This window comes from Prionailurus viverrinus, chromosome D4 (assembly GCF_022837055.1).
Source record: "Prionailurus viverrinus isolate Anna chromosome D4, UM_Priviv_1.0, whole genome shotgun sequence".
NCBI lineage: Eukaryota > Metazoa > Chordata > Mammalia > Carnivora > Felidae > Prionailurus > Prionailurus viverrinus.
In genome coordinates, this window is record NC_062573.1 from 58636674 (window position 1) to 58661990 (window position 25317).

The following is a 25317-nucleotide window of genomic DNA, read 5'->3' on the forward strand; positions in this document are numbered from 1 at the left end:
GCAGCTCAGTTACAGCATTTTTTATTTCATCCTGACTAGCTTTTACTTCTTTTTTCTCTGCAGAAAGGGGTTCTAATCTATTTTGGGGGCGCCTGGGTGGCTCAGTCGGTTAAGCAGCCGACTTTGGCTCAGGTCATGATCTCTCGGTCCATGAGTTCGAGCCCTGTGTTGGGCTCTGTGCTGACAGCTCAGAGCCTGGAGCCTGTTTCAGATTCTGTGTCTCCCTCTCTCTGACCCTCCCCTGTTCATGCTCTGTCTCTCCCTGTCTCAAAAATAAATAAAATGTTAAAAAAAAATCTATTTTGGACTCCAGCTAGTATTCTTTTTTTTTTCAATTTTTTTAATGTTTATTTATTTCTGAGGCAGAGAGAGAGGGAGACACAGAATCAGAAGCAGGCTTCAGGCTCTGAGCTGTCAGCACAGAGCCCGATGCGGGGCTCGAACTCAAACCGTGAGATCATGACCTGAGCTGAAGTTGGTTGCTCAACCGACTGAGCCACCCAGGTGCCCCCCTTTTTTTTTTTTTTTAATTTTTTTAATGTTTATTTCTGAGACAGAGAGCATGAGTGGGAGAGGGGCAGAGAGAGGGGGAGACACAGAATAAGTAGCAGGCTAGACTCTACCTAGTATTCTTATCATGGTTCTAAATTCTGGTTCAGACATCTTGCTTGTATCTGTGTTGGTTAAGTCCTTGGCTGTCGTTTCTTCCTGCTCTTTCTTTTGGGATGAATTCCTTCGTTTTGTCATTTTGAAGGGAGAAAGGAATTAATGAGGTAGAAAAATTAAAATTAAAAAAATATTAAAATTAAAAAATTAAAATCAAACACACACACACAAAATTGAATAAATGATGCTAGATCTAGGTGTGTTTTTGTGTGGGTGTTGAAGGTTGCTTGATAGATTAGAGGAAAAAGGGGGGGGAGAAAAAGGGAAATTGTTTGAAAATTTGAAAAAAAATACTGAAGTAGACTAAAATGAAATGATGGAAGTAAAATAGAATTTGAAAAAAGTTACACAAAAGTAAAAAGTATAGTAGAAAAGATAAAGAAAATATTTTTAATAAAAATTGAAAATAAAAATGAATTTTTCTTTCTTTATTCAAGAAAAAAGAAACAAAAAAGAGAAAAAGAAAGAAAGAAAGAAAGAAAGAAAGAAAAAATAGAATAGTTGGACCAGCTAACATTCTGAAATACGACTGAAATTAGTTTGATTTCCCCTAGAAGTCAAACTATTAAGTGCTTTATAGTCTATAAACTAAGCAGGCAGTGAGACTTGTGTTCTTGAAGAGCAAGGTTGACACAGTTGGGCAGGTTTTAGTGTAACGGCTCCGTTCTCCACCAGATGGCGCTGCTACCCTACTGGGGTGGATTGTTGTGGCACTTGTAGGTGCCTATGTGCATGCGCAGGAACGGTGAAAATGGCGTCACCCAGCTACCCAGTCTGTAGTAATGGAACTCTGTTGTCCCCTATCAGCAATTGCATACCCGTCCTTCATCTTTGGCTTCTGCCCACTCCCCACTTCCACACTGTCTGTGACCATGCCCCAGGCAGCACCCCCCTCCCAAGTTTTGTCTCAGATGCAGCTGCCTTCCATTGCCCCCCACTTCTGAGGGACTGTGGCTTTGACCCACTCTGCCCCTCACTGAGCAATGGACAGGTGCCAGCTGCACCCAAAAATGCTTGTGGGACCGCACTGCTGCGGGTGCCCAGAGACTGCGGCCAGGTGCCAGCCCGCCCCAGAAAAAGTTCATGAGATAGTGTAGCAGCAGCCCTCAGGGATTATGGAAAATCACAGCACACATCTGGCACCAGGCTTCACCCCCAACGACCTTGTTCCAGCACCAGTGACTGTGGCTGTTCTTTGGGGTCTGCTGGGCCCAGGTGGCCTCAAAGCCTCTACCAAATGTCCTTCCAACAGTGGAACCACTTCTCCCCGTGTAGCCCAAGAACCTCCCGGACCCCACTCTGCTCCTGGGGATTCGCCCTTCCCACCAGAGCACCAAGAGGTATAGAGCTGAGGAGATTCCAGACTCTGTGCTCCCCCTGTTTACAGTCTTAATGGAATTTAAACCTTCTGATTTCTCCTTTCTCCCTTTTTAGTTTAGTCCCTGTGGCTGTTTCCACTTTTCCACTTTCTTTGCAGCTGCTTTTGGCAGGGGGGTGCTTTTCCTGAACTCTCTCCCCATCTCTGTCCTCTGTCCACAAGCAAAACATCTCCCTGTCCTCAGTGACTTCTCTTTCCCCAATTCACCTCTCCAAGCTGTGTACCTGCTGAATTCTGTGGTTCAGGTTGTGCAGATTGTTGTGTTAATACTCAGATCAGTTTTCTAGGTGTTCAGGATGGTTTAGTGTTGGTCTGGTTGTATTTCATGGATGCGCGACACACAAAATACTTCCATTTTGTTCCACCATCTTAGCTCCTCCTCCCCTCATTGTTTTTAATATAGGCATTTACAGCTATAAATATTCCTCTGAATTCTGCTTTAGCTGCATCCCATAGATTTTGGTATATTGTGTCTTCATTTTCATTATCTCAAATCATTTTCTAATTTCCCTTTTGATTTTTTTGACCCATTGGTTATTTACCATTGTGTTAATTTCCACGTATTTTTGATTACTCCAAATTTTTCCTGCTACTGATTTCTTATTTCTTTGTGGTCACAGAATATTCTTTATATTACCTATCCATTTATAAATATATTAAGGTGTGTGTGTGTGTGTGTGTGTGTGTGTGTGTGTGTGTGTGTCTTTTGTTAGCGAGGTATATTCCCTAGCATGTGGTCTGTCCTGGAGAATGTTCCATGTGACCTTCAGAAGTATATGTCCTTTGGGTGGGTGAAGTGCTCTATAATTGGCTCTTAGTCTAGTTGGTTTATAGTGTTATTTTAGTGTTTCCTTAATGATCTTCTGTCTAGTTATTCTATGTATTACTGAATGTGAAGCTTTGAAGTCTTCAATTATTAACATTAAAGTATCTATTTCTCCCTTCATATCTGTCAGTTTTTGCTTTATGAGCTTTGGTGCTCTGTTAGCTGCACATGTTTATACTTCTTATATATTTTTCATGAATTGATACGTTAATCATTATAAATATCTTTTTTTATCTCTATTAACATTTTTAAATTTTAAAGTCTGTTTTGTAGGGTGCCTGTCCGGCTTAGTTGTTAGCACATGCAACTCTTGATCTCAGGATTGTAAGTTTGAGCCCCACAGTGGATGCATAGATTACTTAAAAAATAGAATCTTAAAAAAAAAGTCTATTTTCTTTAATATCAGTGTGGTCATGCCACCTTTCTTGTTTTTGCATGTTTTCATGATACATCTTTTCCATTTTTTTTTTAACTCCCAATCTACTTGTATTTTGAATCTATAAAGTATGTCTTCTGTAGGCTACATATAGATTTTTTATATGTTTTTGTACAGTCTGATAATCTCAGACTTTTGGTTGGATTGTTTATTCCATCACATTCAGTGATGTTACCCATATATAGTTGACCTTGAATTACAATGGGTCCACTTATAGGTGTGTTTTTTATAAATACAGTACAATACTGTAAATGTATTTTCTCTTATGATTTTTAATAAACTTTTTTCTTGCTTTATTATAAGAATACAGTATATAACACATATAGTGTATAAAATATGTGTTAATCAACTGTTTATGCTATCTATAAGGCCTCTGGTCAATGGTAGTTTTTGGGGAGTCAGAAGTTATATGCAGATTTTCAACTGCATGTGTTATCCCTTCTCCCCCTATGTTGTTCATGGGTCAACCATAGTTGGATTTATTTTTGACACATTTACTTTGTATTCTCTGTATGTCTCTTGTCCTTTTTATTTGTCCTTTATTGCATTTTTTTTTTACCTTAAGTGAATATTTTTAAATATAGCCTTTTAACTTTTTTAAATGGTGTTTTCACTATACTTTTTGAGTATTTTTATTAGTGGTTTTCTAGGGCTTACCATATATATCTTATCAAAATCAGCTTCCAATTTATACCAGAGTAATTCCTATTCAGCAGTATATAGACGCATTATTCCTATATAGCGCTGTTCCCTTCTCCTCCAACACAAAAAGCTACACACATTGCGTCTTTTAATGTTATAAACCCAAAAATGTATTGTTATAGATACTACTTTACCATATGTAGTAATTTCTTTGGCCTCATATAACTGTGTTCCTATATACCTCATTTGCACTGGTATTAGCAAATATATCACATATATCTTATTTTTGTATGTTACTGGCCTAATGACATGTACATAGTGTTTCATACAGTTGATACTTATGTCACTTATGATATCCAGGAAGAATATGCATTTATAATGACTTTTAGTGGTGTTCTTGTTTTATTATGTGGATTCATATTACCTTCTGTGGTTACTTGCTTTCAGTCTTAAGAACTTACTTTCATATTTTTTGTAAGGTACGTCTTTTAGGAGCAAGTTATCTCAGTTTTTGTTTATCTAGGAAAGTCTTTTTTTCATATAAAGTTTTGAAAGATAATTTGGCTGGATATGAAATTTTTGGTTGACAGATTTTCCTTCGAATATTTTGAATGTGTTATCCCATTCTCTTTTGACTTGTATCATTTCTGCTGAGAAGTCTGTTGTTAATCTTACTGGGGTTCCCTTGTAAGTAATGGGTTATATTTCTCTTGCTCCTTTTAAGATTTTTTTCTTGCCCTTGACTTTCATCGTTTTTATTATGACATGTCCATTTGTAGATCTCTTTGCATTTATAATGCTTGGAGTTTGTTGATCTTCTTGGATTTTTTTTTTTTCAGTACATTTGATAAGGTTTAACCATTTCTTTGAATGATTTTTTTTCCCTCTTCTTTCTATCCGCTCCTTGTGGTACTCATTACAAGTATGTTGGTGCACTTAATGATGTCATACATTCTTCTGAGGCTTTCTTCATCTTTCTTCATTCTTTTTACTCTGTTATCTCTCTCTTGATTTCTATATCTTGAAATTTGCTTATTCTTCTGTCAATTCAAATCTGTTGAAGCACTCTAATGAGATTTTTTTGTTTTTTTCTGTTACTGTATTTTTCAACCCCACAATTTCCATTTGGCTCTTTTTTGTAACATCTATCTGTTTATTGATATAATTTATTTGATGCAATATTGTCATCATACCTTCCTCCTTTAGCTATTGTTTTCTGTAGTTTTGAGAATATGTTCATAATCATTGTTTTGAAATCTTTTTCTGATAAATCAACATCTTATTATTCTCACAAGCTGTTTCTGTTGCTTGCTTTTTTTCCCTGGGTATGGGTCATGCTTTCTTGTTTGTTTGCATGCCTCATAATTTTTTGGTGGGAAATTGGACATTTCATGTAATATACTGTACCAGTCCTGGGCACTGGTTGTCCTTTACTGCTCCCTTTCAGGACTTGTTATGTTATTTGTTTGTTTATTTATTTATTAACTGGCTAGTCTGTTTCACTTCCTACAGTGTTAAGTCTCTTATGTTGCTCCTCAGCTGCTTTGGATATGTCCATAGTTGCCCTGGGATGATAGTGATAATGGTAGGGCTTTCCTAAACTCTTTCTCTGACTTCACCCAGCTGTTGTGCTCCACTGATAGCTGGATAATTACCCTATTGTTTTTAATAATGCTTGGAGATATAAATTGCTCTATAAATGAATCCTGTCAAATTGTGTCTTCTTTGAAGGAATCATTTCTAAGGTCAGTGTTTGATATTTGTTCCAACCCCAGGAGGGCTTCTCAACTTATTTCCAGTTCTTTCCTGCAAACTAGCTGGCCTGCAGTTTAGCGTGTATCTTGAATCTCCTCCCAGTTGCCTTTCACCACAGTCTTTTTACTGTTTTGCAAACACACTTAGGCTTGAACTTCTCTACACTTTGTTGCAAATGAAATAAGTTCCTTTGGGTAGGGATTAGAAGCTATCTGTTATGGCCTGCTTCCCCCTTCTGGCAAAGTCTCTGAGCCAGGGCTCTGGAGCTGGGGTGGTGATAATGAAAAGCTTCTCTCTGAGTGACCTTCTTGCTCCAGGAGGTGAATGCTTAGTGTAGGTGCAGCAGCCTGAGGTCTAGTCAGCTGCCAGTCCTGGTGTGGAACCACGGGGGCAGGAGTGTTTAGGGCCTCATTATTTTCAGTGTGACACACTCAAGTTAGAGCTGTCATTTCACAAGTGGGGTCTGGGTGGAAGAAGGGAGCCTCCACCTAATAGTCATTCTCCTTTGGGACTTAGCCTCAGTAACAGGTGGCTGGCAGTAGTTCCCCTGAAAGAAAGCCCTTCTGGCTAGTAGCTGGAGGGAGAGGGAGCTGTTCTGGCTGTTGTAGTGTGGAGTGTCTTCTTGCTGAACTGAGAGGAGAGAGGAAGTGTTCTTGGTTCAAATATCACAGACTCTTTCTTATCAAATTTTCATTGATTTTCTTGAATAGATACATTTTTTTCATTTGCTATTTATCCTTGGACCATTTCCAGAAACTTTAAATAGTTGTTGTTTTAACAGTTTTCATCAGTTTCGGGGGGAGCAGATCAGCAGAACTCCTCACACTGTCATGCTGGAAGTAGATCCTTTTTTCCATAGGTTTTTAACAAGTGTGAAGTGATAATGTGTTTAGGCTCAAAAAAGTTTGGGGAATGTTCGTTGATGTTCCCATAGTATCCTCTACTTACTCTTTAATTTTTTTTTCAACGTTTATTTATTTTTGGGACAGAGAGAGACAGAGCATGAACGGGGGAGGGGCAGAGAGAGAGGGAGACACAGAATCGGAAACAGGCTCCAGGCTCTGAGCCATCAGCCCAGAGCCTGACGCGGGGCTCGAACTCACGGACAACGAGATCGTGACCTGGCTGAAGTCGGACGCTTAACCGACTGCGCCACCCAGGCGCCCCTACTTACTCTTTTATAAAATACATTATATTATCATTTCTTGTGTAATATAGTTCTTCTGCTAGAGCAGAGTTTTTAAAAATTTTTCAATTATGTTCCATAAGAAATATACATATATCCTATCTTGAACACATACATATATGTATTATTTTTTTACAAAAGTTTCACCAAGCACACTTGCTGTTTCTATGGATGATATACTGTAGTATTTTCTATTCTGTCTTTTACTTCATTAAAAAAAATTGCTTGGTTGCTATTAATTGATCTCACAACTTGCAATTTAAAAAACACTCTCTAAGACTCCTTGAGGCAAAGGACTATGCTTGAGATTGAGATTTTATCACTAATTTCTGGCACAGTGCCTGGCACATGGTATGCACTTAACAAATGTTTCTTGAATGACCGTGTGAATGCTGGACTTCTCAGAGTTAAGTTATGGTGTACTGAGATGCCCTAAGAGAGGTTACAGCATAGAATTAGAACCCTCGTGTGACCCCTGAACCTCTTGACTAAGGAGTCCCTATAAATATCTCTCAGAAATGGTGCTTGGGAATTGTTTTAGCTGACTGAGAGTATGGTTTGGTAAATTTCTTTTTCCAATGCAAATAAAGGGTAAAACCCAGGAAAATACCATGTAAACATTTTGTACTTTCATTGGATCTTTTCTTCCCAGATACTTAAAGGAGGAAATCTGTACTATATGGAAGGAAGCATAGAAACAAGAAAATGTAGACAAAATTATGTATGGACTAGTTTATTCTCAAAACTTAACTTTAGTTAACCAAATGTTACAATTATGCTTTTTTAGCTAGTGGACATTTGTCAAGATCTTTCCTCACAGTTAGTAGGCAAAGTAACTCATACTGTTTCTTGACTTAGTTATTTTTTTGAAATCCCCCCCAAGTGGATATAGTTAAACCTTTTGAAGATTGCCAGACCAAGTATAGTTCTTGGGGTATAACAAGGAATGAACAGTAGAACTTTATTAAGACTTAGGCTATGTACATACATACATACATAATCAAGCTGTTACTTAAGATTACCTTGCCCCTAAATGAGTGGTCTTGAAGATGATGCAGGGTAGGGTAAGAGAAAGACCAGGTTCCCTGTGACAGAAAGAGAAGCATCTATTAGAGGAAAAGTTTAAAGAAAAGTCAGCTTGTGGAATTAATAATGCCGGAGGCCATATGGTACTGTTAGATTATCTCATAGTCTAAGTCAAGATGAGAACTTCTTTAAGAACAAACAAACAAAGCAACAAAAAAAACTTCATATGTTAGATGTGAGAGGAGATCTCTGCTCTGAAATTCTTAGTTGACATTGAAAATGCATATTACCTTGGGGGTAGAGTTAGGGGGAGAACCAATAAAAACTTTTGTATTTAATTTCCTGGTGGTTGAAGAGTTCACATTCTAGACTTGGAAGCAGATAATACCTCACAGTGCAACTTCTGTGAATTATCCTGTCTAGAGAAACCAAGCATCTGGCTGTATGAAATTGGAACTCAGAGAACTGATTAATTTTATTATATAGGGTGTGAGGGCTGTGGCTCCTGCCAGATGTAGTTGAGATCTTTCTCAGTCTCCTCTGATATTTCTGTTCTTTATGCCCACAGAGTTTAGAGTAGTTTTGAATTTTGTTGGTCCAGAGTAGCCCTGCCACCATGGCCTTTTTAAATACCCTTTTCTTACAGATGGGAGTGAGTGTGGTGGGTTTAGGTTTACAACCAAATGAAGCAGGAAGTACAGAGTTCCTATATATCCTGTCCCCCTCACATGTATAACTTCCCCCACTATTGACATCCTGTACCAGAGTAGTACATTTGTTGCAATTGATGAATCTACATTGACACATCATAATTATCCAAAGTGCATCGTTTGCCTTAAGGTTCACTCTTGAGGTGGTAACTCTATAGGTTTAGATAAATGAATAATGACATGTACCTATCATTATAGAATACAGATTGGTTTCACTGTCCTAAATATCCTCTGTACTCTTCCTGTTCATCCTCCCTTCCCCTCCACCTCTGTGAGCCTTTTGCTTTTATTTTTAAAATTACTTATGGGGGGCGCCTGGGTGGCGCAGTCGGTTAAGCGTCCAACTTCAGCCAGGTCACAATCTCGCGGTCCGTGAGTTCGAGCCCCGCGTCGGGCTCTGGGCTGATGGCTCAGAGCCTGGAGCCTGTTTCCGATTCTGTGTCTCCCTCTCTCTCTGCCCCTCCCCCGTTCATCCTCTGTCTCTCTCTGTCCCAAAAATAAATACATGTTGAAAAAAACATTTTTTTTTTAAATAAAATTACTTATGGAACCAGTTCTGTTATAATTTCACTCCTGTGTTGAACTGTTGAACTATATGTACTTTGATCATAATGTAGTTCAAAGAGTTTCTCCTTAACTAAAGGACTGCTGATATCTTCCTTTTATTCCTTTCTCTCCATTCTTTCTCCAAATGGTAGCATGTCAGCATATATTGTATAAAAGAGATATGCTTTTATTTCCTGAGATTTCCTTGATGGTCTGCTAGTTAGAGGTACTTCTGGACAAGTGATAAAGTCTGATAATACAGCCCTAAGTAGCAAGGTTTTGCTCTAGGCCCATAGAGCTAGAAGAAGATTTAAAAATGGTTCCTGTTCTCTGTTTACAGGTTACAGTCACTTCTTGTACAGATCTCAAATACAGAAATGGTATGTTCTTCCTACATAGCCTTACCTAAAAGAGCTATATATTTCTTGGGTACCTTAATGTACATGCTTATCATTTCCTCCCTGCTGCACCCTTTTTTGAAGAATCTGCCCAGACTTTACTACCCATTGATCACCAATCTTTGCCAGATGAGCAAGTGATCTGGTGGAAACCAATCTAGAGATTCCATTGGCTGAATTGAGCCCACTAGATTCTCTTCCCTGAAAATGGGGACCTTGAGATACTGAGTTAATGAAATGATGATGAATCTTTGTGCTGAAAGATCACCTAGAGCTGTGACCAGGCTCCAAACTATACCATAAACTTACATAACTTAACATGTGCAAGCCAGGGGGATCAAAAGTGATGAGTCAGTAGAGGAAGGTGGTCTACACAGAGGAGCTGACAGTGGAGGACACATGTGGAGACCCATGAGCAATGGTGACAAGAGTTTCTAGTCCCAGTTTTCATTTGGTCCAGCTTAACTTTGTTTTCTTTCCTTGAGTATCCTTGAGATCTTTTGTTGTAGCATTTTCATAACATTTCCCTTCCCCATTTGACTCAATCTAGTTGTGTGGGTTTTTGTTTTACAACTGAGATGTAGTGCCAGTAGTAAAATAGATTCTTATAGAATTAAAATCTTGAAGACTCTGGATTGTAAGACACAAAGAGAGATAGAAAACCAAGGTTTGATTATCAGTGCAAAGTAAGTGTATATGGAGTAGCCTTTTGTCAATGTTTTCTTTACTTGCTGGCATTTATTAGCTCATTCACTACTCTTCCATTTTCTAGGCTAAAGAATGCCTATCATTTCATCTTTTCTCAAAACAGTAAAAATTTCTGTCCTTTTCTGCCTCTTTAGTTATCACAGTTTTCTTCAGTTTCTTTATATAACCTCAGGGAGATTGCTGAAGTAGGTGCTAGGAGACCTGGATTCTGTTCTTGCTGGGACTCCAACCAAATGGAGATAGTCTTAAGAAAGTACTTCAACTCTCTGCACCCTATTACCTCTTCTATGAAATGAAAGGGTTGGGCTGGATCACTGATTTCTACCTGTAGCTCCCGGACTTCTTAAGGGTAATATTCATAAGCTGTGGGGCTTAGGACAGGGACATAAATTTTGGGCATCACTATTTAGCCTACTACAAATGAGATGGCATAGTTAAAACCAGTTTTTAAACCTTTCTGTTCCATAGGACCACAAGAATACTTCCATTCTTTATCTGAAACATAATGTGGAAATACTGTCTTATAGTGATTTACTTAGTGTGCTGTAGCATGAATCATTGCTTTAACCCAATCAGAACCCATTTTTGTCTCCCCAAAATCTGCTGGCTAGAAAATTACAAGTCTTGTTAGGAAGCAAGAAGGTAGATAATGGGTGCTAGACAGGTAACCACAAATGTCTACTACACCTAAAATTCTAATAAGGACCAAAAATGGGTCAAATCTGGAAGGCTTGCTAAATTTTGCTAGATCTCTGTTAGTGTATTCTAATATTATGGTCTTTTACCCAATATTATGCTTTAAAAAAAAAATCCTATGGGGCCATGAATCCCAAGTTGTTGGTTTTGTTGTTGTTGTTGTTTGCTATATTAATGCCAACTTACCAGTTGCTCCTTATCTTAGAATTTTTGTCCCTGCATAACTTCATTCTTTTTCAATAGGTCTCTTCCCTGAGATTTTCACATTCAGTAGATTTATCCTCCTTGCAACGCTCTTGGTTGCCCCTTGCCATGGGGCATTAGCAAACACACAAGAGTAGTACAAACTGCATTTAGCATCGCCGTTTATGCACTAGAGAACTGTGACTGGAGTTTTTATAAGTGTTTTTACCCCCTTGTGAGGTAATTGAAATCGAATACAGACATTTATTTTGTTTCGAAGTTTCTGTGATTTACATATGAACAAATCTATACTTCTGTAGGTATCAGATGACTGGTATTTTGGGGGGTATATGTTTTTCTTCGTTGACTGTGCTGTGTAGAGATCTTTTCCCTATTTTCATGAGAGTGCTCTGGATCTAGGACTGGATGAGAGGGTGTGCAACATGATTGGGAATAAACACAAGCTGCTGCTTTTTTATTACAGCTAAGGCATAGTAGAGGTCATGCATATAATGGCTCATAAATAGAGTGCCCTCCAGCAGATCGATAAAGTATAACAAAGGGAATGACATACAGGCTAGAATTTATACTAATTGTTCAAGTCAGGCTATGTCAGCGTTTTTGTAATTGGCAATACCTTGGTGTTTCACACAAGCCATAAAGGGCTCTAGAAGGAACTCTTGTTTTTGTTTGTTTGTTTGTTTGTTTGTTTGTTTGCCATGGTTTTAGTTGTATTCTATATGTGTACAGCATAGCAGAAACAATCCACTCTACCCTGCGTGTTACTTATCCCATAAATCATCTTCCTTACATACTATTTCCTGTTTACTAATAGATTATTTGGCTTCCAGCTTTGCTGGTGTAGAAACTTTATGTTCATCTTAAACTCCTTCAGGGTGGGTGGGGGGTACTATATTATAACCATCTTTGAGTGAATTGAAAAAGCACAATTCCCCATTTGGGTTTAAAATGAAAGACTTAACTGAGGGACTTGACTTTACATATATCCTTCCCAGATCTGTTAGAACTACTGCAGCTTCTCCCCTTGAGTTTTTGTCAGCTTCTTGGAAAACTAGTAGGGGACGAGATCTAGAAGTAGCAGTATTCACTAAGATAACTGAAGATGCATAGGAGGGAAAAGAGGACATTGTACTGGAAAGATTTGTTTTACTATGGTTATTAAAGCAAAAATGGGAGGAGCAAGGAGAAGGCATACTGTTTCTTTCTGAGGAGGTTAAAGTTTTAAGAGAAAGAGACAGCCAGTTGTGTTGAAATAATTTGACATCCATCCCTCCATGGTCATATTTTTTTGAAGCCAGGGTAGACAGTTGGGTAGAGATAGGTATATATAACCCTTTTTTTAAACAAATGGACTAACCCTTTTAACCCTTGGAACTATTTCAGTAGGTGGTGCTCTTGTGCCATAATGTAACATAGGTTTTAGAGAGGTTCTGAGACCACGGTGGGTAGTTCTAGGGCCCTTGTCCCTGTTGATCCTGTGGGTCACTGCCAAGTGCATCACTTGGATAGCAGCGTATGGGTGCTTTTTTGTGAGAGATTTTTTCCTTTGTCTGGAAATGAGGTGAATTCAGGTCTGTACCTTCTCTAAAGCTACCTGAGCTCTGCTTTCCAGGAGAACCTAACTGAGGGGTTTACTAACCTTTCAAAAATGTTGTGGCTCTAGTTTTTATTCAAACAGCCATGATATGTGTTGTGTTACCAGTTTTCTATGACCATTTTTTTTAAATTGTAAATCATCGGTGACCTCCACATCAAGTTCCTTTCCAGATAACTCAGGCATTCTTGTTTCTTTGTTTTCCTTTCCTTTAGCTTCAGTAAAGGAAGTTTATTAAATTTAAATAGTTAAATTTAAATGTAAAATTAAATGCAATAAAATTAAATATGTGGTAGAGAAATTTGTAAATGATGAAGAAATATGGATGAAAAACTTTGAGTTCAAATAGCAGCCAGTGATAACTATAGCTGACAGTGAACCTGGTTGGCATCAGTCCTTTGCCTCACTTCTTTTGCTATATATTGAGATCTTTTGTTCGGAGTTGGTTGCAATATCATGATGGTGAGCAAGGTATCTAGTGAAGTCCACATTTGGTGCTGCTGGCAGAAGTGTAGTGGGCAAGGAAGAGAAATTTAAATCCAGCTATCCAAGCAGGACAAATCTCTTATTGCCAGTAGTTGCCAAAAATATTTAGGGTTCTGCTTTTTCAGGAAGTTTCTTGGGGTTGTCTCTAAAAGTGAAAAACAGTTGCTTCACCTTGTGTTTACCAGCCATTAAGTAAGAGGCAAATGCTTGCTGGGTGTGCTCACCTGAGCTGCTGATTCCTGTTGTCTCCCCATTGAACTTGGCTGGCCCTGACTGCAGTGCTGGCAGCCAGCCTGTTGAGATTCATGACCCAGCAGATCCAATGGTTGTTCAGGACACTCTCTTGTAGCTTTTGAGATTTTCTTTTTATAATTAATACTTTAACTTGTGTAGATTTGTTATTGACTTATTTAGTTATCTGCTTGTTTTTTAAAATTATCTTAGTATTCAGAATGTGCTTTTAATCTGAGAACTCAGGTATTTCTTGAACATTCTTAGCTTTTATCTCTAAACATTGCTTCTCTTCTGAACTCTCTTCACTTTCTTTTTCTGTGACACCTCTTAGGTGTTTGTGGAGCTATCACTCAGGTTTCTTAACTGCTTTTCATTTTTTCTCTTTTTTTTTCTGGGCTGCATTCTGAGTAAATTCCTTAATATTATCTTCAGGTTGACCAAGTCTTTCTTCAATTCTGTTCAGTCTGAGGTATCTTATTTACTGAGTTTTTAAACTTTTATGACTATATCCTTCACATAATTTCTAATTGATTCTTTTTAACCATCTCTTATTTTAATTCTGCCTTCTTGTTTTATAATTTTTATTTATTTTTCAATTAGCTTTCTAAAAGCATCTTAAATATACTTATTTTATTGGACTGTTTTGTAATATTAATTTCATCTGAAGTGAATTAGTGGCCTGATGACTGACTTTGTTAGTTGCCTTTATTAGCATTAGATTTCTTCATGTACTTTAGAACTTTGGTTGAAGGGCATGATTTGTTTGAGATCTATTTTGTATTGTTTTTATTCATTTACTCATTTTCCACTTCTTTCCTCTTTGCTCACTCTTTGTAGCTATTTTGGAGTTGTCTTGGGTGGCTTCCACAGAGCCCCACTCTAGACCTGCAGTGGTGGTTTATACTTGGGCAATCACAGGCTGTTTCATTGGGTTCCTGATCGCTGGTTGGCCTGTGTCCTCCTTCCTCCTTATGTCACTGCTCCATATGAAACAAGGAGCTGCCAACCTTCTTTCAGGAATGGAGGGGTCTCCTCCTCCAGTTATCACCTTGACTGTGCTGTCACACAGCTTTGCTAGGTCTGACTCTTTGTGGATTATGTTTAGCCTCAGAACCGTGTAGGATTCATATTTCCAGTTTTAGTGCCTGAATCGTGATCTTAGAAGGCTCAAGGCTTTCAGTTCGAGGACTTTCCTCTTTGAGTTTCTGCCCCATGTCTATTTTACAGCAATAGTTATATTGTTTGTTAGCTTGCCTGCATCCTTTTGGTTTTCTCTTCTTATGTTTCCCCTCTCTGTGCTGTATGTTTGGAGTAGAGAGGATCCATCAGAGTAAATTTACTGTGCCATCTTAACTGGAAGTCATGTGGGCTGAGGGATTAAAGGAAATAAAGTGAGATATTTGGTTTTACATAGCACTAAAAGCTAACCACAAAAATGCTTTTTTGTGTGAGTTCAGTGACCCATAGCATACGGTTATTTAAACTTCTCCTTCAGAGCCTTGTAGACCCCAAAAGATGAGTAGGATTAAGCAGGTGGGATTTATTAGGATTCTATGGTTCTCTGCAAGGATTTCACCTTTTATTTTTCATTTGGATGTTAATTTAAAAATCCAATTGTTCCCAAACACCTAAATGCCCACAATTCTAACTAAATAGTGTCTTAAGATGTCAGTGCCTGCAGCTGTGTTTGTAGTGGCACTAAATAGCACTCCTTTTAGATATTGAAAACAAACAGAGGTAAAAAGGTAAATAATACGTTTGAGCTGAGTGAGAGATTGCTGTTTCACAGTAGTTCAAAAAGAGAAAAGGGCGAATTAAGGCATCCCCACTTATGGTAGGACCAGCAAATAACAGAAGCTGCTGGTAGCTTTTGGTAGCCAGTACCAAGTTTACATGACCAGTCCAAGTGAGATTCAGTAACCTGAATCATTGATCACATTGGATTCATTTTGTTGATTGAAATTTTATTCATTTTGTAGATTTGTTGGTATTTGTGCATGTAAAGATTTTGTAGATGTATAAGAGCTATATAAGCATAATGGTTTTACTAGTTTTGTACTTATTAGTACAGGATAAAAATTCTTTTTCAGTTAGCTTTTTAAAAGTATCTTTAAATTAGCTTTTAAAAAGCATCTTTTAAAAGCCGTCTAAAACAGCTCTGAGAGCCCCCAGCAGTTTTTTTCTTCAAGTTTGAGCAACAGGGATCAGGGGTAACTCTTCCTATGCAGTGTAGGAACATCCTGTGTTTGGTTTTTATGTTTTTGCCTGGCTCACCCCTGCTCATACTTCATGGTTTTACTTAGCTTAGGCATCCTTTCTACCTGGAAGCGTCTGACACCCCCGTGCCAGGTGAAATGCCCCTACTCAATGTTCCTTGTAGCACCCTGTTTCCTTTTTCCCAGCCCTTCCCGTAAGGGATTATGTTTTTTCTGTTTATAGATCCTGATTTTCTCATTAACAACAGGTTGCTTGAGAGCAAGGAATTATACTGCCATCTTTTTACTTTCAATGTTTTTGAGAGTTTCTGTCATAAAGTTGTCTCCCAATAAATTTGTGGGATTTTTTGTTTTTGTTTATTTAGTAATAAATTATGAGTACAACCAAGGGTGGGAAGAGGCAGAATAACTTAGAGCTGAGTCACCAGTGACAAAGGTAAGAAGATTTCTAATATTTTAATATCTAATGTGCCCCTCAGCCCATTTGTTAAACTTGTGGTCTCATTGAACACCACAGTCTTGCTGTAAGATAAGACAGTTGAGGACAAGAATGCAAGGAAAGGAAGTAACCACTATTTATTCCTAACAGAATGTATGTGGGAAGACTGGCATTTAAAAAAAAATTTTTTTTTAATGTTTTTTGTTTTATTTTTGAGAGAGCGAGACAGAGCGCAAGCGGGAAGGGGCACAGAGAGAGGGAGACATAGAATCAGAAGCAGGCTCCAGGCTCTGAGTTGTCAGAACAGAGACCGACGTGAGGCTTGAACTCACGAACTGCGTGATCATGACCTAAGCTGAAGTCAGACGCTTAACTGACTGAGCCCCTCAGGTGCCCCAAGACTGGTATTTTTTTGAGTCCCATTCGTTGCTCTTTAGTGCTCTGATGGAGAACAAAGTCAGGGGTCTCTGTCTTAGTAGATCCAAAAAACACACACTATCATGAAGGGCTGTTTCTCCTTGGAAGCTAGGTCTGGAGAGCAAGCTCTTTTCTTCACATGACTGGGGACATGGGCTGGAGAATGGACCTCCATAAATCCCTAGACAGTTATCTGCTAGATTAAATTTCCTTAATTCTTTGCAAAGTCATCTGAGGAGTGCGTACACTCTGCACCTGGATTGCAGTTGACTCCTCTGATTCCTTAGACCTAGTTTTGTTTATGATTGAGGTTTGTTTGAAATTATCTGCAAATTTCACGTCTGTGTTTTTGATTAGACCATCTTGAGGAGAAACACTGCTGACTCAACAGAGAAAAAGCCAGCTCCTCCTAGTGGAACTTTTCTTAAAACCTCATTGTTTTTAGAGAAAAAATATCATTTCTTAAGCCCTTCATGTGGAAACAAGAATATATTATTGTGATTTTTTAAAAGTTACAAACACAGGGGCAAATTGATCACTCTTACTTAGTGAAACAAAGAAACATTACTTTTTAGTAAATTAAAAATACTGGTATCAGGCTTTCAGTAAGGCAGAGGAAGAATGTTGTCAACCTTAAGCATAGTTGAACATAAATTTCTTAATTTTAGATTTGATTATATTCCTGGAGGTTTTAAATATTTCCTGATAAGGGCATTGTGCCCCTAGTTGATGACATTAATTGAAGGCTAGGTATTTAATTTGTCTTTTTCTTCTTTCATAAAGTGTATTTTGTAGCATTCTGTCCTTAAATCTGTTTGGTGCTTACTTCATGGGAGAAGTGACTTCAGTTGATTCATGCTCAGAGGAAATGGAAAAAAAAGTAGTGTTTTTTGGGTTTTTTTGTTTTTTTTAATCAGTTTGCCACTTTGGTTATGGGCCATATTTGGCATGTATAGACTTAACCTCTCATACCTCTGGCTTGGAGATGGGACAGACCATAGGAAAGCAATTTCTAACTTTTTTGGCCCCCGACAGGTATGATACACATCCACTTTGATACCACGAGGTTTTAAATGAGCTTTGTTTGAAATGTTGACAATCTGGGAGCTACACGGGCTTCCATCAACACAAAATCAGTTCAAATTTTATCTTAGTCTCTCCTCTGCAGTAGCCTTAGTGGGTTTATATTCACACATTTGTTCAAATATTTATTGAGTTTCTGTGTGCCAGGTACTGTGTACAGCAGTGCTTTTCAGAACTCCTAGGTTCTGAGGAGATGTACCAGTTAAGATGTGTTTGACCGCAAGTAACAGAAAACCCAACAAAGTGTGGCTTAAACCAAAAGGAAAATAAAATTCCAAGGTTGACTACTTTATTGCCTCAGCTGTGCTCTCAGGCTTACTTACTGCTGGGTCCCAAGGCGACTACTGCCATTCTAAGTGTCACATGGAGACCACAGTGTCTAATACAAAAAAAAAATGTGAATTTATTCTAGGTTGAGAAAGACTCTGTCAGAAACCTTCCAGCCCGAAGCTCAGTTCTCATTGTTCTATGTAGACTAACATTGGCTGTTCCTGCATTGGTAGGAGGGCAAATGGAAATGCCATGACTGGTCTGCATACACCAGCCATTCTCAAAATGTGACTCAGGAAACCTTGGGTATCCCTGATTCCCTTTCACGAGGATCATAGGATGAAACTATTTTCATAATAATGCTAAGACATTATTTGCATTATCCACTCTCATTTTCTCACTAATCGACCGTGGAGTCAAAGGTTACATGACGTATGATGATCTCATTGCTCTAGCAGCTAATGGAATGTATGTGTGTATAGTTTTGGGTCTTAAATTTTTTTTTCAGGTTTAATTTCTAGTGTGGTATATATTGATAAATATAACCCACATTAACAAAAGCCTCTCAGTAATGTCCTTAGTAATGTTTTAGGATATGAAAGGATCCTGAAAATGTTTTTGATTTACTGGTCTACATTAATCAAGATGTTCACCCACGGCGTTGGGGCACATCCCAGCTTCCCCAAGACTCATGCTGAGAGATTCCTCGATTAACTGATTCTGTTAACAAAGAAGCAGTTGGAAGGGTTAGGGCTGTCAGGTAGACAACCAGCATTGTGTGCAGGACTATTCTGAGGAGGGGCTTGGAGAAGAGGACATGGCAGGGACATAGGATATACTCCAGGCCCTGCTTTGACCAGAGCCACTCCAAGTCTGTGTTTATTTTTGTAATTGTAGCACAATATACATGACATAAAATTTACCCTTTTAACTGTTTTTTAAATATATAGCTTAGCGGCATTAATTATATTCATAGTGTTCTGCAACTATCACCACCATCCATCTCCAGAACCTTTTCATCTTCCCAAACAGAAACTCTGTATCCATTAAATAATTCCCCACCCAGCGCCTGACAGCCACCATTCTGTTTTCTGCTTCTGTGAGTTTGACTACTCTGGGTATCTCCTATAAGTGAAATGATATAATACTTGTCCTTTCATGTCTGGGTTATTTCTCTTAGCATAATGTTTTCAAGGCTCATGCATGTATGTATCAGAATTTTCTTCCTTTTAAGGCTGAATAATATTCCATTGTATTTATTTTGTGTATTTATTCATCTCTTAATGGACATTTGTGTTGTTTCCACCTTTTGGCTGTTGTGAATAATGCCAATATGAACATGGGTATACAAATACCCATTTGAGTTCCTATTTTCAAATCTTTTGTGTGTGTGTGTGTGTGTGTGTGTGTGTGTGTGTAAGTGTATAAAGAGAAAGAGAGAGGTGGAATTGCTGGGTCATTTGGTAATTCAGTGTTTAACTGTTTAGGATCCGCCATACTGTTTTCCACAGCAGCTACACTATTTAGTATTCCCACCAGCAATGTGCAGGGGTTTGGTTTTTCTATACTCTCACCATTACTTGCTATTTTTTGTATTTTGTAAGTAAGTCACCCTAATGGGTGTAAAATAGTATCTCATTGTGGTTTCGATTTGCATTTCTATAATGATTAATGATTTGAACATCTTTTCATATGTTTCCTGGCCATTTTATCTTCGAGAGATACCTATTTAAGTCCTTAGTCCAGTTTTTTAAAACTGGGGGTTTCTTTCTTCCTTTGTTTCTTTCTGTCTTTGAATTGTGGGAGTTCTTCATATATTCTGGACATTGATCTCTTCTTTCATATATAATTTCCAGAGGTCTGTCCATTTTATATGTTGAACTTTTATGGAAGCTTTCATTTTAGGGGTGCCTGGGTGGCTCAGTTGGTTAGGCATCTGACTGTTGATCTCAGCTTAGGTCGTCATAGCAGGGTCATGAGTTCAACCCCTGCATTGGGCTCCACACTGGGTATGGAGCATACTTAAAACAAAAAGAAAACAAAAAAAACCCCAAGGTTTCATTTTACTAAAGATTTTTTAAAAAGCTTTAAAGCTCTGTGCCATTGTTGCCATTCTCACTTTTGTGACCTCATCCTAGATGTTTACCTGCTATACTGGTTTAGAAGATATGGATGGTAGGACCTGGGTAATTACCTCATATTATAAATTACTTAGTACTTTATAAGAACTACTTTTGAATTTCTCACACTATTCAAAATGTAGCCCTGGCTACTCTTATTTGTGTACATGGCTTTATAGGTTACCAACTATTTGCCATGGAAGAAAACAGACTAAATGGTTTTCAAAATATTTTTCCTTTACATCTGTGGCAATCGTAGCCTTTGACAGGACTTTACAGGCACCAGATTCCTCACCATATCAGCTGATTAAGGAGTCTTTTTAGACTCTTCATAAAATCTAAAAACAGTTGAATTCTAAGTTGTCTCTAGATGGGACAGCCCTTTGAGACACAGAAGTGCCTTCAACAGCAGTGCTAATGGAGGATCAGAAAATTGCAGGTTAATTTATAGAAGGGATTTTTCCATCCTGAAACTTCGTAAATCAGGAGAGGATAATAATGTCACATAATGTTAAATGAGAGGCTGGAGTTGCTGGCTCATGTATTACCGGTCACTTCCAGTGCTGTGGTAGACTGGACACCTTGCATGGGCCTGCCTGGGCCTGCAGGGTTTACTGTTTGAAGTCAGGGCTGCTTAAATGCTCGGTGTCAACATGGAACTTTGGGAACCCACCTTGCTTTCTGAAAGTTAATTTGAGAACCACTGGTCTAGGGGCTGTCCCTTGCTAGGGGCTGTTGTCTTAACAGTTGATTTCTAAAGTAAGGGAAATGGGGGGCTCATGGGTGGCTCAGTCAGTTAAGTGTCCGACTTCAGCTCGGGTCATGATCTCACAGCTTGTGAGTTTGAGCCGTGCATCGGGCTCTGTGCTGACAGCTCAGGCCCTGGAGCCTGCTTTGGATTCTGTGTCTCCTTCTCTTTCTCCCCCTCCCCTGCTCTCTCTCTCTCTCTCTCAAAAGTAAATAAACATTAAAAAATTTTTTAAAAAATTAAGAGAAATGGTGTTGTTTTGTTTTTCAGTGAATTCGGATACTTTGCCCCAGTTTGTAATGACAGGCTTGTTTCTTTCTTCTTAATTATTTTCTTCAGACACTGCTCAAGTGTTGTTGTGATACTTTTATTTCCTTTATCACCTCTCAGGAATTGTGCTTGGTAAACTCCATGTTCTTTGTGAAGCACATTTCCATGAAGTTTTTGAATATCCTTTCCCCAAAGAATGTAAATCACCAAAATGGGGAACCTTTTAGCGCTGAAGCATTACCTTTTTCACTTGCTGTACTATGAATCCAAGCCATGCTATCCTAGCAACTCAGACTGTGAACTCTCATGGACAGTGGTGTATCTTTGTGCCATGGTGATTTGAGTTCATAAAACAGTACTTGCAAGCAGTAGAGTAACTTTCAAGCAATTTAAAAATGAGAGAAGAGGGGAGAGACAGTGATTCCAAGCAGACACCATTTTGAACCAGCCCTGTTTCAGTGTCTCTGATTGCTGGCTCTGATGGCTGGATTTCCCTGCCACTTCATCCCCCTTCCTTCTGCCTCCTTCTGTAGGATCTCCTCTAATAGCGGGAAACAAGGATGTGAACAGCACATGGGCATCCTTCACTGGATAGTGGTTTGCACGCAGGTTTAGGACATTTCTTATCTTTTCTCTATGGCAATTTCTGAAGGCCATTTTATTTTCTCCTGGAAATATACAGTGAGGGGACTAAGACCTTTTGTTATTTTTAGTCTGTATATGTGGAGAAGGTGAAATCCTGGTTTTGATTCCTTGGGACTGGGTAAATGTGCCAAAAGAGAAATAACTCAAGAAATGGAAAATGGGGATTTCCTTCCAACTTTCCATGCCATTTGCTTTTGCTACATTAATATATACAGTTTGTGTACAAAATGCTTGTTAAAATCCCAAGTTTTAAGGAAATAATGTGATTGACATCCACCTTTTTTTAAATGCTCTTAAAAGATGCTTAAAGAGTATTTCTCTAGTTGCTCCTCTGAAATGGATATGGGCATAGACATCCATGTGAGGGCATGCACACTAAGCAGAGTCCTAAGAAAGTCAAGGATTTACATTGGGGCTAGATGAAGGATTTGGTATCAATCAAAAAATGTATAGTCAGATCTCAGTTGTCTAATAAGTGTGCAGATGAACTAGGATAAAAAAATTAATGCATTTGTGAAAAAAGTTAAAATCGCCATCAATCTGAAGAATCCTGTCTTTTTTATGAGGCATGCTTTTTTTTTTTTTTTTTTTTAAGCTGCCTGGACACCGCCTTATTTTATCTGCTTGAGTACAGACCTCTCACTAGTTATCCTTCCCTGAGTGATGAATTGGATGTCTCTTCCTCCTTATGACAATAGCCCTCTCAGGGCAAAGCAGTAGCCACATAGCTTGGGGAAAGTGGGAGCAGATAGAGAAGCCTGTGGATTTACTTCTCCTAGGAGCCGGGGCTAGGAAGATGGAGCTGTTATTTGAGGATGGGAAGGAAGAAGAGAAAACAAACCCTAGGTTTGTACCGCTGGCCAGTTCTGATAGTTGTAATATTTTCAGAGACTCAGCTAGAAAATAGAAAATACTTACAGAATCTTTTGGTAATTAAAATTTTTAATTGTATTCATCAAGTATTTTATGTATTGATTAGTATTTATAAGCTATGACAGCTTTTATTTTTTCTTTTGAGGTAATATGTGTGTGGTAAATGTATATCTAGAAGTTAGAGAATTTGTGTGTGTGTGTGTGTGTGTGTGTGTGTGTGTGTGTGTGTAATGGAAAATAATACATACAGGAAAGCACATAAACATGACTTACAGTTTTTTAATTATTGAAATGTTAACACACACGTTAGTGGCATCCAGGTCAAGAAATAGAATATTGCCAGCATCTTGAGAGCCCTTCATGTATACCTTCCCCATAGTACTTCTTCTCTTCTTCTAAAGGTAATACGTTTCCTGACTTTTCAGAGTAATCACTACAGTTTAGTTTTACCTGATTTTGAACTTTATGTAAATGAATCACATCTTATATATTCTTATGGGTTGGTTTCTTTTTCTCAACATTATGATTGAAAATTCATCTCTATGCCTGTGGTAGGTCCTGCATTGTCATTGCTGCATAGAGTTCCCTTATATGAATATATCACATTTAGTTTATTCATTCTACTCTTGACTGGCATATGGGTTCTTTTCAATTTGGGTCTGTTATGAATAATGCCCCAGTGAACATTCTGCTAGTGTTCATAAACACTTAACAAGCTTGGAGTGTTCTTTGAGGGAGAGTTTGTAATTTGTGGATTTTTGTATGATTATGATTTACTGAGAGAGATGTGTGAAAATTCCCAGTATGAATGGAATACTTTATTTTTATAGTTACATCAATTTCTGTGTTATATTTTGAGCTTTATAGTTTGTTTTGTATTTCCATATTACTGGAGCATACAAATTTACAATTGTTTAATCTTCCTGGTGAATTGAACACTTTATCATTATGAAGTGACCCTCTTTACCTCTGGTAATTCTTTTTGCCCCAAAGTGTATTTGAATTGATACTGTTTTTTTATTTGATTCCTTTGGTTAGGTTTGTATGTTGTTGTTGTTGTTGTTGTTTTCCTATTTTCCTTTTAGCCTCTCTGAATCACTATATTCTTATGTTTTAGATGTGTGTTTTATAACATGTAGTTGTTTCTTTTTTTAATTCAAAACTGATATCATTGTCTATAATGGCCCAGTTATGGAAACAGCCCAAGTGTCCATCAATTGATGAATGGATAAAGAAGATGTGATACACACGCACGCGTGCGCACACACTGGAATATTACTCAGCCATGAAAAAGCATGAACTCTTGCCATTTGCAGGCTAGAGAGTATTATGCTAAGCAAAATAAGTCAGAGAAAGATAAATACCATATGATTTCACTCATATGTGGAATCTCAGAAACAAAACAAATGAGCAAAGGGGAAAAAAACAGAGACACAAACTGAGAAACATACTCTTAACTACAGGGAACAAACGGATGGTTACTAGAGGGGAGGTGGGTTGGGGATGTGTTAAATAGGTGACGGTGATTAAGGAGTACACTTATGCTGAGCACCAGCTGATGTACAGAAGTGTTGAATCACTGTATTGGACACCTGAAACTAATTATTACCCTGTATGTTAACTGACTGGAATTTAAATAAAATCTTAAATAAAATAAAAAATAAATAAAAAATAAATTTAAAAAGTGAAAAACCTGATAATCTTTGGGATGTACTTGGGAGTTTAAGTCATTGGCATATTGTATAATTACTGATATATTTTAGTTTAAATCAACCATCTTACTGTGCGCTTTTTAAAAATTTTTTTAAAGTTTATTTACTTATTTTTTCAGAGAACACGCGAGTGGGGAGGGGCAGAGACAAAGTGAGAGAGAGAATCCCAAGCAGGCTCTGCACAGACAGCCCTAGTGTGGGTCTCTAACCCACCAACTGTGAGATCATGACCTGAGCCAAAATCAGGAGTCAGATGCTTAACCAACTGAGCCACCCAGGCACCCCTGTGGTTTTTTAAATCTTGTCCATTCTGTATTCCTTTTTCTCTCCAATATTGCCATTTTTTTATTATAAATTTTTCTCCTTTGATAATTTGGAAATTATATATTACCTGTTGATATTCTATTAGTGGATATCCTAGAAATTACAGTATGCATACTTGAATTATTTAACACTTTCATCTTCCTTTTCCTGGAAAATGCAGGGACTTTAGAACTCTGACTCTATTTTTCTCCAGGTATGCTATTGTTTTTATATATTTTAATTTCTGTATATATTTAAAAACCCCAATGACACTACTCTTATTTTATATCATAAATGTTAATTTAAATTTTTTCATGTATCTACCATTTTTGTTGTTTTTCATTTGTTCTTATGCCTGCAGAATTCTGTCTGGGATCATTTTCCATTTTTCTGAAGAGCATCCTTTAGTTAGATTAGGCTTACTGGCATCAGACTCTCTCAATGTGTCAAAAGATTTTATCTCACTTTATCTTGAAGAATATTTTAGTTAGGTATAGTATTCTAGGTTGGCCATTTTTTTCCCCCCTTTGACTGTATTGAAGGTATGTTTTCTGGTCATCTTGCTGTATTTTTATGTATCTTACCCATTCTTCTGTGTTTTCCATTGTTTTTACTTTCCATGTGAATTCTGGATAGTTTCTTCTGATGTATGTTCCAAGTTCACTAATTCTATTTCCAATTGGGTCTGATCAGCTATTAAACCCATGTGTTGAATTCTTTTTTTAAAGTT

At 37.9% G+C, this 25317-nt stretch overlaps 1 protein-coding gene across 6 annotated transcripts in view; it reads left to right on the plus strand.

The window, feature by feature from the left end:
* Positions 1-25317, plus strand: part of FANCC (FA complementation group C) — a 260904-nt gene that overhangs the window by 61985 nt on the left and 173602 nt on the right. Inside the window, exon 1 of one of the 6 annotated variants that reach the window (XM_047830489.1) lies at positions 9533-9551. The exons of the other annotated variants lie outside the window; for them this stretch is intronic. The gene's annotated coding sequence lies outside the window, so the exon portion shown is untranslated. Of the gene's footprint in view, positions 1-9532; positions 9552-25317 lie in introns of those variants that run through there. 6 annotated transcript variants of the gene reach the window in all.